Source organism: Engystomops pustulosus, chromosome 1 (assembly GCF_040894005.1).
Source record: "Engystomops pustulosus chromosome 1, aEngPut4.maternal, whole genome shotgun sequence".
Lineage (NCBI taxonomy): Eukaryota > Metazoa > Chordata > Amphibia > Anura > Leptodactylidae > Engystomops > Engystomops pustulosus.
The window spans coordinates 108,422,109-108,438,032 of record NC_092411.1 but is presented as its reverse complement, the minus strand read 5'-3'; positions in this window follow the sequence as shown (position 1 = coordinate 108,438,032).

The following is a 15,924-nucleotide window of genomic DNA, read 5'->3' as shown; positions in this document are numbered from 1 at the left end:
GCAACATTGCCGGATGTGTATGAGGGTAGCTTTGACTGTGATACCAATATATTATGTGATGGCCAGGGCACTCGCTAAAATTTGTTGTATGTCTAAATATACTCCAGTGTGTATATTTGATGACGCATGGCAAGTGCATACAAGGAAGTGTCTGAGCAGATAACTGTACAATGTCTGTCTCACCAGAGCTTTACTAGTGCTATACTACTGCTGGAATTCTAATAAACACTATTTATACTCTGTTGCAACATTTCTGTGTGTGTGTTTCTCCTCTACTTCATTTGTCTTTAGAAGTTGTAAGTAAAGTCTGCTCACTTAAAAAAGATCTGATCACTGAACAAAGCAGTCAAGCAAGCAAGCAAGAGAAGACTGAAAACAGGGGATGGTGGCATTTTTCTATAAAAATAAATATTACATAAGTTTTTTAAATTCACCTGAACTTTCCTTTACAAAGAAAATTAACCAGTTATAGTTTAAATGTCCAACCATATTTCTATATAAATACATGTAAATCACAGTTAACTGTATGTCATTGTTTTCCAAAAAGGCAAGGGGTTAATGGTATATTGGTAGGTCCATCTTTGTGCCATCGGTCATGTAATAGAGTTTTACCAGGCATGTACCAGTCATTAGGGAATCTCTGTAGATTTTAAACTGCAATAACAGAACTGAGTTCTTTAAGAACTCTAGTTCAGGAGCCTTGTACATAACTAATTTATTGATCTTAGATTGAATTCAGCCAGTCTAGTATATTACAGGATGCATGACCCGCACTGGCACCACCCACGTCAGAGGTTCTCTTGGTCTCAGTCAGCTCTGATCTGTTTTTATTCGCATTGATATACTTAAAGAATTTCTTGGGATCTGCTTTGCTAACTTTGGTCACCTGTCTCTCATTTTGTATTTTGGATGATTTTATTTCCTTACAGATTTTGGTAAGTATTTTGTAATGTTTGAAAACTTCAGATGACCCGTCAGATTTATATTTTTTGAATGCCCTCTCTATATCATTTATTGCCCTTTTAACTGTAGCTGTAAACCACACGTGGTGTAATCTAGCCCGTCTGTACTTGTTAAATTGATAAATTTAGATTAAGACCCAGGATAGATTTGAATGTCTCCCATTTAACATTAATATAATCATGAGACAGTATCTTAATCCCAGGTTATATTCTGCAGTGCCGCCCTAAATCTCAAGAAATTAGGCATCTAAAAATTCAATGTTTTTGATTTTCCTGCATGTTTTTTTTTACAGTTTAAGAGAAAAATAATTATGTTATGATCATTGTTGGTTTTAAGGCCTACTACAATAGCAGACCTTGCCAGCTATTGACTATGCCATAAAGAATAATTTTTCAGTGTCAGTGGGCTGGGTACAGGATATTTAACTATGGGGTTAACTTCATTCAAGTAGAAATCATAATTTACTGTTGAAAGTGTTCTGTAAAAACACACCAGTCTTTCCGATGTTCTGACATGTTTGAACTTTGGACAGAGGAGACCTACAGCATTTGTCTATATGAAGTGGTGCTAGATCTTGTGGTCTGGAATGAAGCCCAGAATAAAATCATCTCAAATCTGATATGTACATTTTAAATTAAGGATAGCAAGTTTACTCAAGCTTCACTCAAGCTATCTGGAAAAATGACATAAATTTATTGCAACACAAAATTTTTACTTAAATGTTTCCATGAAAAAGTAATTTATCACATTGTACCTGCACCTAGAAGTACTTATTAAGTAGAATATATCAATGTGCCATACTTTGATTTGAGTATTTACAAGACATTAACAAATGGCTAATGTCTAAAAGAAAACCTGCCATGAGTAATCTGCCATCAGAAGTAGATCTGATGGTAGATTCCTCCTAACTACATCTGCCCTAGTCTTTATTTTACTAATCTTAAAACCTAATGTAGATTTAAAAAAAACTTTATAAAAGTAATGTAACTTTAAAAAAAAATTATAAAAGTAATACGTGGAGAGGCTACGTCCACTTGCACGTGTGAGCTACTGCACACAAACCGTAGCTTTAACTCCTGTCCTGGTCTATGCCACTGCTACCAACAACTTACACTCACCAGCCACTTTATTAGGTACACAATGCTAGTAATGGGTTGGACCCCCTTTTGCCTTCAGAACTGCTTCAATTCTTCGTGGCATAGATTCAACAAGGTGCTGGAAGCATTCCTCAGAGATTTTGGTCCATATTGACATGATGGCATCACACAGTTGCCGCAGATTTGTCGGCTGCACATCCATGATGCGAATTTCCCATTCCACCACATCCCAAAGATGCTCTATTGGATTGAGATCTGGTGACTGTGGAGGCCATTTGAGTACAGTGAACTCATTGTCATGTTCAAGAAACCAGTCTGAGATGATTCCAGCTTTATGACATGGCGCATTATCCTGCTGAAAGTAGCCATCAGATGTTGGGTAGATTGTGGTCATAAAGGGATGGACATGGTCAGCAACAATCGGTAGGCTGTGGCATTGCAACGATGCTCAATTGGTACCAAGGGGCCCAAAGAGTGCCAAGAAAATATTCCCCACACCATGACACCACCACCACCAGCCTGAACCGTTGATACAAGGCAGGATGGATCCATGCTTTCATGTTGTTGATGCCAAATTCTGACCCTACCATCCGAATGTCGCAGCAGAAATCGAGACTCATCAGACCAGGCAACGTTTTTCCAATCTTCTACTGTCCCATTTCGATGAGCTTGTGCAAATTGTAGCCTCAGTTTCCTGTTCTTAGCTGAAAGGAGTGGCACCTGGTGTGGTCTTCTGCTGCTGTAGCCCATCTGCCTCAAAGTTTGACGTACTGTGCGTTCAGAGATGCTCTTCTGCCTACCTTGGTTGTAACTGTTGCCTTTCTATCAACTCGAACCAGTCTGCCCATTATCCTCTGACCTCTGGCATCAACAAGGCATTTCTGCCCACAGAACTGCCGCTCACTGGATGTTTTTTCTTTCTCGGACCATTCTCTGTAAACCCTAGAGATGGTTGTGAGTGAAAATCCCCGTAGATCAGCAGTTTCTGAAATACTCAGACCAGCCCTTCTGGCACCAACAACCATGCCACTTTCAAAGGCACTCAAATCACCTTTCTTCCCCATACTGATGCTCGGTTTGAACTGCAGGAGATTGTCTTTACCATGCCTACATGCCTAAATGCACTGAGTTGGACAGGTGTACCTAATATAGTGGCCGGTGAGTGTATATAGGAATGTGTGAGGCCATGGGATGTGGAGTAGCCTCTACCCCCGGCCAGGTTACTCCACGCCCTAGTAGTACCCCCCATGCCAATAGAAAATGACTCCCATGACCAAGTCCAACAGAGTCCAATGAGGCTGCGAGCTGCAAAAACCTGCTAGCCAAAATACACGGTCATGTGCATCTGACCTAACTTGTTGGCATTGAAGTGGTTTAAAGAGAGCCTGTCGACACATTTTCACATATACAGCTAGTGACAGGTTCCTATAGAGCTCTATTAACTGACACCCTACTTTTAGCTAAAAATTGTTTCCCTTACATCCACATAAATCAATTTTATATTATATTCCCTGGCATCAGCATGTCCTGCTCAGCCAGCCCCTCGCATCTACACCTTGCCTCTTCCCTGCATTTCATGTGACCAGAGCGATATCACCACAGATCCTTTAGCCTCTCAAAATTAGCAAACTGTACACCATGGATATATCTGATCACATGAAATCACAAAAGCCTCCATGGATTTCTACTTATCCCATTCTTCCATTGAGGTATGCTGTGATGTCATGTGATCAGATACATACATGCGGTAGATGTTGCAGATGTAACAGGACCTTTGATGATGTCATCATGGTCACATGACTTTAAGTGCCCAATGATGTAACAGAGCTTTCCATAAAGCAGAATATCATAGCCTGTCAATCAGAAACAAGGAGGCAGACTCAATTAGTGTGACTCACAGCCGGTGAGTTCCATATAAATTTATATATTCAACCGTATAAACTATGAATATATGAAACTAATACATCAAGTGGGACATACCTGGTCATAAGATGTGAACATTAGACACACATTGAAGCCTAAAGGTCGCATAGTTTTCAGTTTCCAAATTTATCTTGTTTCGAGTTGGAGTAATCCTTTCATAAATGATCCACCCCTCAAATCCACATTAATGTGGTCAATTCCTCATCTAAATAAACAAAATGGATACAGGAGATTGGGTAATGGGGAGGTTAGATACCATACCCCCAAATTAAACCGGAGCCTGAATGTATGGCTCAATGTTCGGTCACCCTAAATGTACCACACTTAGTCAATATTGATCCACAATAATCATATTGAATACAAAAGCTACCTCTCACAGGAGAGGAAAGAAAAGGATCGACTAAAAGGATGCATATTGAACAACAAAATCTTTATTAGTAACAACAATGCTCAGAATTAAAAATGCATTAAAATTATAGGTGGTGGAGTACATAAAGAAAGAACGGGCCGACCCGGACAAGGCAAGATTATAGAGAAGATAACTTATATCGTGGTAAGAGACTGAACCAATACGCCAAACACATTGGCAGTTTGCTGCAAGGATTTTGGGTTTGTATCAGCCGAGTGGTGGTAATAAAAACCGACCACTCTGGCGCATATGATATGTGATGAGTAAGTTGCCCTTTGCCTAGGTATCACAATCTGTGACTTTGGGGGAATAATAGTCAGCTCTTACCCGATAGTAGAGGTGTGGAGTTTCTGCCACTGTCCGGGAGGGTCCGCGTGTTTATAAGGATTTATTATATTAAATCGGCCTGACAGGTTTTAATTCCTAATCTGTAGCAATCAAATGTCTATCATAAGAAAAGCTGGACACATAATGTGAATGAAAACTGCCCAGCCTAGTTGCGTACATGAACAAAAATAATATTTGGTGAATGGATGGCTTTCTTGATGATTAGTAATGGCATAAAAACAAAGGGTGGGTTTATCAGAAGTGTCTGAGAGCAAAACTGTTCTAGTTTCCGAGGGCAGCTTTGATTTTCTCAAAGCTGTTTATAAAATTAAAACTTAGCTCCGATTGTTTTCCAATGGTAACTAGAATAGTTTTACCTCAGCCCCGTTTGATAAATCTCCCCCTCTGCCATGTACTTTACTTAGCGCTATAGACATACCATTGTAACGTCTGCTGAGAATGTCACCAGCTGCACATGTCTAGACCATGGTTACAATAACAAGGTAAGATTGTAATCAATTTTGGTAAAGGTAAAAATACATATGCTTTATCTTAACTAGATGGTAATGAATGTTTAACTTTTTATTTAGTACAGTCTTCTCCTAAAGTTTTCATTAAAACTGAAAAGATTTGTGATGTCTGTTAGATATCTGTTTTACCTAAAAGGTAGAAATGTCTTTAGCTTTGGTAGGAGAATCCAAGAGTATTTTATCAATAACATAGGTTGGATAAAGACCGGAATTCTTTGAATGTTCACAAAAGCTCTTTTAAATCCTGCCATGGCAACAGGTATAAATCAGTTTGTTTCTGTCTTGAATATTCATTGACATATACTGTTTTATCAGCATGTCTTGGTTTAATGCAGAATAAATATATATTTTCTTTGGGTGACTGGCGAAGTATAATTACTGCATTCATTCCCAGCCAGCAACCTTGGGAGTAAACCATACTTTAAACCGCCACAGACAGATCCAAACCACAGAGAGGCTGGAATTTTTGGGGGCTTAGTGGTGGATGGGAGACAGGGTCACAGCTAATTGTGTCAGGAATTATATTATGGTTACATTATGAGCAGAACACACAAATCACAAGTATATTATCATAACAAATTAAGCTGCAGATAGAGGCTCTAATCCACGTTCATTTATTACTTTGGGTTGAACTTTCTCTTTGTTTGACAGTCATAATCGTAAAGCAGGTAAATCATTACTCAATTCTGTACATTTTTCCAACACTTTATATATCATCCATATTATATTTTACTCTTGCTCAGCATAAGTAATGGTCATTTATTATGGGGATGAAGGTAAGGAAATGACCAATTATGGTGAGTGACTGATTTATAGGGGTTGCTTCCTACCACTTTGCTCACTCCCTATATTATAAGGTAATGTCAAGAGCAGTTGTTGATTATCTATATTTGTTACAATGCTAATCCTATATAATTAAATAAGGGATCCTGTCGCCAGAAGGCATGATTTTATATCTTTCTGGAACCACTAAGATTGATTATAAAACATTTATAAGTCTGCATTACAATATCTGTGGTAACCGACCCTCAGCTAAAAAAGGCCTTCTGGTTCCCTTTAAAGGAAACCTGTCACCAGGGACCTCATTTTCACTAAAGACAGGTTGCAGAAGCCCTTCACACCAGCAGTGCAAATCTTCCTTTCTGCCTTTTCTAAGCATCTGCATTACAATATAATTGTGAGCTATAACTTACCTTGCTCCCTGACAAAGTCCTGGGGTAGTCATAGGGGCTGGACTTTGGTTTGGATGCATTTCAAAAAACAACATGTGGCTTGTCTGTTACCCACTCATCAGAGCTTGGCCCCCACGTTTGTGCTCCTGTCTAGCTCCACCTACTGCTTCTTCTCAGAGGTCACAGCCTGGTCAACCTGAAATCAGTGGGGGAGGGACAAGTTGTACAGGAGCACAAAGATGGAGGACAGCCTGCAGCTCAAACAGGTCACTTGTTGTTTTTTTGAAATGCATGCAAACCAAAGTCCAGCCCCTGTGACTAATCTAAGGAATTTGTCAGGATGCAAGAGTAAGTTATAACACACAATTATATTGTAATGCAAATGCTTAGAAAAGGCATTTGCACTGCAGGTGTCATGGGCTTTGACAATCTGTCTTTAGTGAAAAATGAGGTCCCTGGTGACAGGTTCCCTTTAAGTCTTAATAACTAAGACAGTACAAAATTTATGTGAAAGCAGAGTCCCTAAAGTCAGATAAAGTATTGAATGTATAATATGGGAGATGTATCAATCTGTCTATTCTAGACAACTGGAGTAATTTGCACCTGAAATGCTGTGCGCCACATTTACTAAAGGTTTTAGATGAATTTTAGGCTGTTTTCCGACTGTCTGTGTGCCAAAAAATTCAATATTGTGGCGCAACAAACTAGACCAACTAAAAGGAGGTGCAAAGTACGACTCACCATTCTTATACTGCACCTGATTGGTGCTGTCTGGTTCTGCTCTGCACTGGTCTAAATATTAAAACATTAATGTATTTTATGTCTGCTAACATGGATTGAAGTTAAATTTAAAAAATTCCCATTTTTATGGTTTATCCACTTTAAACGACACAGCATTTGTTGTGATTGCATATATGTGTCTGACCCACAGGAACCACAAAACCACAAAAAGAGGGGTCTGCAACTGTTCCACTATGATGGGACTACCAAAGAAAGCTAACCCTAAAGTCCCATGGAAGTGAATGGCATGCTTTATGAGTATGGACATTTATAGGCCCATACTATCATGATTGCTTGGGGTTCTAGTAATTTGACCCTTAGTAATAGACACATGTCCCCCGTAGAAAGATAATAATTGTACACCCGTTAAAAGGGTTCTCCACTGTAAAATAGTTACAAAAAGCAGACATCCAGCAATCAGCTTTGGGGAAACCTAATAGTAAATGTTAAAATTTCCTGCAGTCTCACCACAGGGGAAAATAAGCAAATGTGGTAGGAAAGTGAGACAACTATTTTCCTATTACTGGGAGCATAATGTATTTTATGGTTTTTTAAAAAAAAAATTTAAGCAAAAGTTCATTTAAATATTTTTATTAAACCAATACAGTTTTTTGCAGCATATTGTATTTTTTACCAACCTTTCTTTTAAAACAAAATTGTTTTAGGACCGGTTTTCATCTTAGGTTTTCATAAATTTCAATTAAATATTACATAGTACCAAAGTGCCCAAGTACCTGATGCTGCGCAGATAATTGAAAGATATGTAACCACTGTACACTTGAAATAAGCAATAAGAATCTTGAACAAATACACACCTTTTGCTACCATACATCTTAGGATATTGTGCACCACATGTCACCTAAATTATTAAATATAACTGAAATCATAGTAACTCCCAATAAATACAATACAGTTGAAAGAAGAAGGGAAAATTCAGACTCTCGTTGTAGCGTCTCTCCAGGGTCTCTCTGTAGAGGAAGAATGGTGGGTCCAGCGGATGGATTCCAAAGATAATGCAGTTTTGTCAACACCTTCTCACTTTTCCAAACAGTTGATGAAGTGTCGCTTAAGTTGCCTGGGACTGCAGGAAGATTTGGTCCTATTTGGTGAACTCTGTCCTGGGGCAATGGCCTGAGTGCCCACAGAAATGGCTCTGAGTGCCACCTCTGGCACCCGTGCCATAGGTTCGCCACCACTGATCTAGGGTGACAATTCACTGATACCAGAAATATCCCTCCCCCTTCCTTTTTTTTTTTATCAAAGTACACCTAATAAATATTAAGTTTTATCTGTCCTTTCCGTTTATATCAGTGATATGTATTTGAGTTTTTGACGGAATCCCTATCATGTATAAGTAGTCAGTGAATTATTCCCATTGGTTCCTGAGTAATAATGTAAAAATGTTCTTATGTTCTGATCTACTATCAGATGGACACAGCTAGGTTGTATGCTCCAGCCCAGGACCACTTATCTGACAATAGAGAAACAAATTAGTAATGTTTTAGTACCTAATTTGTTAAGGTAAGTTACTACTGTTAAATGGGTGGTCAAAGGCTAGGAGATTGTGTCATTCCTCCTTAAAACGTTTTATTAAACCCTGTATTTAACTTTTCGAGTTCATACATTGCAGACATATTACATATACATACCGTATATACTCGAGTATAAGCCGAGGCCCCTAATTTTTCCAGAAAAAAAATGGGAAAATCTATTGACTCGAGTATAAGCCGGGGGTGGGAAATGCATTGGTCACAGCCTCCCCAGTATATAGCCTGCCAGCCCCTGCCCCAGTGTATATAACCCACCCCCTCTGTTGTGCAGCACAACAATACCATTGCAGCGGATGGATAGCACAGAAGATCTACGGGGGCCGCCGGAAAGGTGAGTTTTGATTTATTTTTGACTCGAGTATAAGTCGAGTTTGGGTTTTTCAGCACATTTTTTGTGCTGAAAAACTAGGCATATACTCGAGTATATAAGGTACATATTTTCTTAAAATTCCCAGAAATTGATAAAGGAAATGTCTAAAAAGTTGTAAAATATATTGATTACCATACTTGAAAAAATGGATGCCTAAATCACGGAAACTTCCTGAAAACAGAAATCCTGATGATTGATTTGATGAGCTGTTGTCTATAATTTTCACCTTAATGCCACTTTTTGAAAAACAGGAATCTAAACTTAATGGCTTAAAAACATTAAGACTGCATAAAGCATCAAGCTACTGATTAGCCACTGCAAATTTGCTGTCAGCCAACTTATAGTGATTTACTGTTGCAGCATAGGGGATGACATCTACATGCTCCATTAAAAAAACTCCAGCACAAATTGACTGCAAATTCTTATGAATGCAACGGTTGAAATATGTGAGCATGCAAAGGATTTCTGCAGCAAAAACTAGCCGACTTTTGGTGCAGGCTGGGCAAGCGATAGCCAACTCACCCTCACCCTATCAGGAACCTGCAAACAGACCCTGAGAGACCCTGCAAGGTGATAGGGAAAATATACTTCATCTGGCAGCTGCTGGATGGTGGAGCAGATGGGTAAGATGAAGCCAGCTATAATCCAGTATGCATACAAGGACACAGAGAAACAAACAACAGGAACATCAAAATGGTGATGAATCAAAGAGTCGAATTACTAGAGAGAGGTCCAGTAAACACAGCAGAGGTTGGATACACACCACAGCAAAGTAAAAACATGCTGTGGTCAGGAAAAGGTATGAGAAGACTACTAGAACCAGGAAGGTGTAATCAAACTGGGCATGTATTTTTAAGGAGTTCCTGGACGTCGCTTAGAGCAGCTGACTGGACTGGTTTTGCACAATTTTAGTAACCCTTGCTGGACAGGGCTGGGCTGCATAGACGCTGGATCTAGTTCAATCTGTCCCAAACAGCAGCAATCTAGTCACAGTTCATGCACACAAAAAATACTGAGGAGAATCATATTTTCTGCTATAGAACTGGCATCAATAAATGACCCATCTAGTGACTTGTATTGTGGTTGTTGAACCTACAGCACTCCCATCAGCTAAATTCTTTGGTGCACCCACTGCTGGACCAGGGTTACCACCTCCACCTGGACACTTACTACACCAGCACTACACTATTCAAGTGCCTCGCTTCCAGAAATACTGCGGCATGCGGCAATGTACGCAGAAATCAGAGAGGTCTCCCTAAGTCACTGCTTGGGCAAAAAATTAGAAGGCACAAGATGGGTACAAGAGCTCATCTTCCCACTCTTCAGAAACTAGTTGCTCCCCCACATGTGACAAACAGTGACAATATACCATGCTGTCTGATTAATGGGGGAGTGATGCCATGAACACAGACACGTAATCAAATATGTAACGGTACATACCCGTGTCTGAATTGTTCCCAGTGTTCAAATATCATTCAGGGGGACACATTCTACCATTCCTACTCTGGATGCCCCTTTAAAGTGACTGTTTTTTTCACTTGTGAATCAACCAATGTAATATATTTGATTAAGTGTCCATGTGGTCTATTTTACATTGGGGAAATGATACAGCAGGTCCGTGAAAGGATCGGGATACACAAGTCTGCTATTAGAAGCAAAGAGTTATTCCAACCAATACCTCAACACTTTTATAAACATGGCCATATCATAGCCCAAATAAAATTTATGGTTACTTAAAAAGTCAAGTTACCGAGATGAGGAGGTAACACCAAACAACTTCTTCTACGCTGTGAGGCGTTCTGGATCCATACTCTCAATACTTTGGAACTTGGGGTTAAACGGTGAATATAACATTACGCATTTATAATGAATTTGACATAACAAAAATGACTTCATATACTAGATAATTTATGTGTTTTGACTCAGTATGTAATCCATGTATGAGATAGGATGTAATTCATTGAAGGCATAATTAATTGCTTTTTGTTACATGTAACTAATTTTCCTACCTTTCCCTTAATTCTAGAAAAGTCAGAAATGAATTATGCTTTCGTCAGTCGTTAACTCCGTGATGGCATCACACCTCGACTGCAAGGTGCCGGTGGTGTGACGTCAATAGTAGGAGACACGATTTTTTGTCTATTTTGTTTGCATCATTGTTAGTTCACTATTCAGTTGACAAAGGCTTAGGTGTAAGCCAAAATGCGTTCTGATACATTGTATATGGCTTTGTGCTAATGGATCTTTATTTGAGCAAGAAGATCCTGTTGTGTGCCGGGACAATTTCTTTGTGGATTGCTTTAGCGTTTAGTCGCTCGTCCACGTGCTCCACACCAACTGAGTGCCGTCCGCCCGACTTATTGCCATATACTGCAATACTCGCACCCAAGGGTTCAAGGTCTAAAAAATAGTAAATAATAATAACAAAAAGTGAAAAGAAATTGGAAAAAATAATTTATTAATAATAATTAATAAAACCTAAAAGTTCAAATCACCCCCATTTCCCTAGAACGTATATAAAATAAACAAAAAATCATCAACATGGTTGGTATCCCTAAATGCCAAACTACCAAAATATAAAAACTGTCATTCTCAGTGTTGAACCCTGTAACATAAAATAGCGCTCAAATGTCCAAATCACCACTTTTTCTCCATTTCACATCTCATAGAAAATGTAATAAAAAGTGATTTAAAGGTTGGGCAGTCCCCCAAACAGTACCAATGAAAACATCATCTCATCCTGCAAAAAATAAGACCATCCGCATATCTTTATGCTGTAGTATGAAAAAGTTATTAGCATCAGAAGATGGCAAATTTTTTTTATACTAAAGGTTTTCATTTTGTAAAATCCATTAAACTATATTAAAAGTTATATAAATTTGGTATTCACTTGATCGTACAAACCCAAGGAATAAATTTAACAAAAAGTGAAAGCCATAAATGCAGAGTCTACAAGAAAGTGGCGCAAACATGTTTTTTTTTCAATTATACCACATTAGAAAATTTTTTCCAGTACACAGCATGGAATATTAAATTTAAGGCGGGGAGCAAAAAATGAAAACAAAAAGTGAGAAAGAGCCAAGTTCTAAAGGGGTTAAAAGGTTCATGGTTATCTGTAGCAAAAATTATATCCAATGTTTGCTTCCTTCACTCAATCATGTTCAACCCATGCACAAGGGCCTGTGTCTGAGGCCCATGGACTGCATACCTTGTACAGAAGGGGAGTCTTTGCATTATAACAAAATATGATGCAACGACTTACCATCTGCTGGCTGGACTGCAGCACCGCCACTGTACACTATTTATGTGATGTAAAGAAAGGAATCAAGTGGAGGTGGGTAGGAGAATATTCATTTGATTTTTATGTGAATTCTTGGTGTAATACACTTGCACACTTTAAAGGACACCTGTCATCAGGTCTCTGTCACTATTTCTGTCACCACTACCTGTTGGAGCAGCTCACAAGGATCCATCACAGCCTTTATCTAGTCAATTCATACATTAATCATTGTAAAATCATCATTTCTTTATTATGTAAATGAGGCTGGTCACATGGTCAGAGGCAGTGATGTCACCCCTCTTACCCCTCCCCTCTCCTCCCCCTGCTCATGTCTGTGTGTAATGTATAGTAAAGCATTGCTAGTGTGTGTGCTGTATCTGCTGTCATGCTGCATCCTCCCAATACACAGAGACATGTTATGCTATAGCATGGCTGCCTGGAGCTGTTGTATCTCTCCTATACACACACAGGCTGCAGGGGCCACCAGCACCAGGAAGCACATCATTATACAGCCTCACATCATTATACATGCTGTCAGTCATGCACTGTGGGTGTGGCTGTGCCTCCCACTCATGAATAAGCTGAACAGCTTGAATGTGCTAATGACTCATTGTACATCTCACAGGTCATTTGCATACAGCTTTAGGACCTCATTGCTTAGGTTTACAGGCATGTAGCAGGACAATGAAGGGATAGAGACAATGCTCTCTAATGGCAGTTTATGAATATATATTTAGTTTAGGTGGGTTATTTTGCCTGACGGGTTCTCTTTAAAATGGCAATGTTTTCAATCAGTACTTTTTACTCTAGGCTTAAATAGTTTAACAATGTCTGTCATCATGTGCATGTTTCGGGAGGTGACCATACTATGTCGGTGTGAGAAAAAGAGGAAGCTGCAATCATGATGCAGCACTGTGTGTGGTCTGAGGTTCTAATCTTAAGGAGAGAATGAGTTTTTTCATCATTGAAAGATCTCCTTATCCACTGTCTATAGCAGCATAAGATCCAGCTTTCTGTGGGCAGACTTCTACTATCAGCAGAAAACTGCTTATTTAGTTAGGCTGTTTTAATAGTTAAACAAAATAATCGAAGTGGAAAACTTGAGCAGTTTTGGCTGACAAGGAAAGATAAATATGCAATATTCATATCCTGTGTCTAACTTCTGAAGAAGAATTGTATTGCAGGGTGTCTTTAAGTGGAGCTCGAGGTAGCAATTAGTAATGTAGAACATCTATTTATAAATGTTAATATCATGGAAACAGGTTTACTTTTCATATTGATATTTATCAATGTGAAAATTTATTTTAAGCAGCTTTTCTGGAATATTATTCCTGACCTTAAGACATGACCTTGGACTGATTAGCTGTCAGTTCCCTTGACACTAGGATCACCTAGTGTCATTCCGCTTTTTCACAGTGACATAAAGGCTGAGGCTAAAAGTGAACTTGCCTCTACCTATTAAAAACAGAATTACATATCTCATAGACTGTAAGCATATCGTTCGATATACAATATATACTCATGTATAAACCGAGTGTTTCAGCACAAAAAATGTGCTGAAAAACCTCGCCTTGGCTTATAAACGAGTCAGTAAAATTAAATAAACTTACATACTCACCCTCTGGTGTACCCGATGCTCGCCACGGCTCGCAATGCTCTGCGGGGCTCCTCTGCGGGGCTCCTCTTCTATATGCTGTTATGATGATTAGACATCATCATGGGCGACACCAGCGCATCATAGTGTGCGCCGGCTGGCAGATCACATGGACATGTCTCTGCCGGCTGGGACAAAGAAAAAAAAAAGAGAAGGCGCGGGGATCGGAACTTCGGGGAGCTTTGCCGGGCATCGGGACTGGTAAGTATGTAAGTTAAATTTTTTTATGTGCTCATCTGGCTGGCTGTATACCACTGGGGGCTGGCTGGCTGTATACTACATGGGGCTGGCAGGCTGTATACTACTGGGGGCTGGCTGGCTGTATACTACTGAGGGCTGGCTGTATACTACTGAGGGCTGGATGTATACTACTGGGGGCTGGCTGGCTAGATACTACTGGGGCTGGCTGGCTGTATACTACATGTGGCTGGCTGTATACTACATGTGGCTGGCTGTATACTCCATGGGGCTGGCTGTATACTACATGGGGCTGGCTGGATGTATACTACTGGGGGCTGTCTGTAAACTACTGGGGGCTTGCTGGTTGTATATTACATGGGGCTGGCTGTATACTACTGGGGGCTGGCTGGGTGTATACTACTGGGGGCTGTCTGTTTGTATATTACATGGGGCTGGCTGATTGTATAACACTGGGGGCTGGCAGCCTATATACTACAGGGCTGGCTAGCTATATACTGGGGGTGCTGTGACCAATGCATTTCCCACCCTAGGCTTATACTCGAGTCGAGTTTTACCAATCGTTTTTGGTGGTAAAATTTGGGGTCTCCATCTAATGTAGTATTTTATTGGTATATGTCCCCTATGATTAGTAAAGCGCTACGGAAAATGTTGGCGCTATATAAATAAAGATTATTATTCTTATGGTGCGCTATATAAAGATCTGTTTTATATTTATTCCTTATTGGATTTCCAATGTCCTCCTAATCAAGTTGGTGTTGTTTTTTTTATAACTCCTAGGAACTGTTCAAATATTATATCGTAAATATGAATTATGAATTAGAATTAATAGCCCAATAGGTGGTAACCTTTACTTTTCTCTGGAGGGTGTGTATGTGTGCTAAGCTGAATAAAAATTACAAATTGAAAAAATGTAACTCTGAATTAAACCAGGGCATAGGAGAAGTTAACATAGACGTGCTTTTTACCATGTTGTACTTGGGGACAGGTCCTCTGTCTGTACAATTAATCAAATTGATCGGCACGCTAGACTACCCATTATGTCCAACCAATTGCTGTATTTTGACATGGCTGACCTAAACAGGAGTGGTGAGTACAGGTGTAAGCAAAAAATTTTGCTGCCTGAAGTGAGCTATACAATGGCACACCCTTTTTCCCATCCAGTAGTAATATATGAGGTGGGTTTTTTTAGTAAGTGGGTTCTACATGCAGCGTCTCACATCTTTGCTGACATTGGATGTGAAGAAACGCTATTTTAAAGTGTCAGGTCCTGCTGTGTAGAAGGTGACTGTGCCCTTGATATTGTCCCCAGCCTTGCTGCAGGTGGTGCGACCTGAACTAAGAGGCTTAACTCGCCAAATGGCTGGTGCACCCCTGGATGAGTGGTTATGTGGTAAGTCAGAATAAGTTTACTTGACTATTTTTTTAATTTACTATTAAGAGACCTATTTTTTAATTCTTAATCCAGTTCACTCTCCCAGTAATTACAGAACACGTCAAATAACATACAAAGTACAGGTTTCACTGGACTATAAAGTACAAAAAAAAGGAAGCTAATATTTAAGATCTTGCCGTCTTGATTCATACATTTTTGTTAAATATTTAGTTATGCTTCAAAAGGCGCCACTAGGAAAGTTGTCCTTTAGTATACAAGTTTTCATACATCTCTTT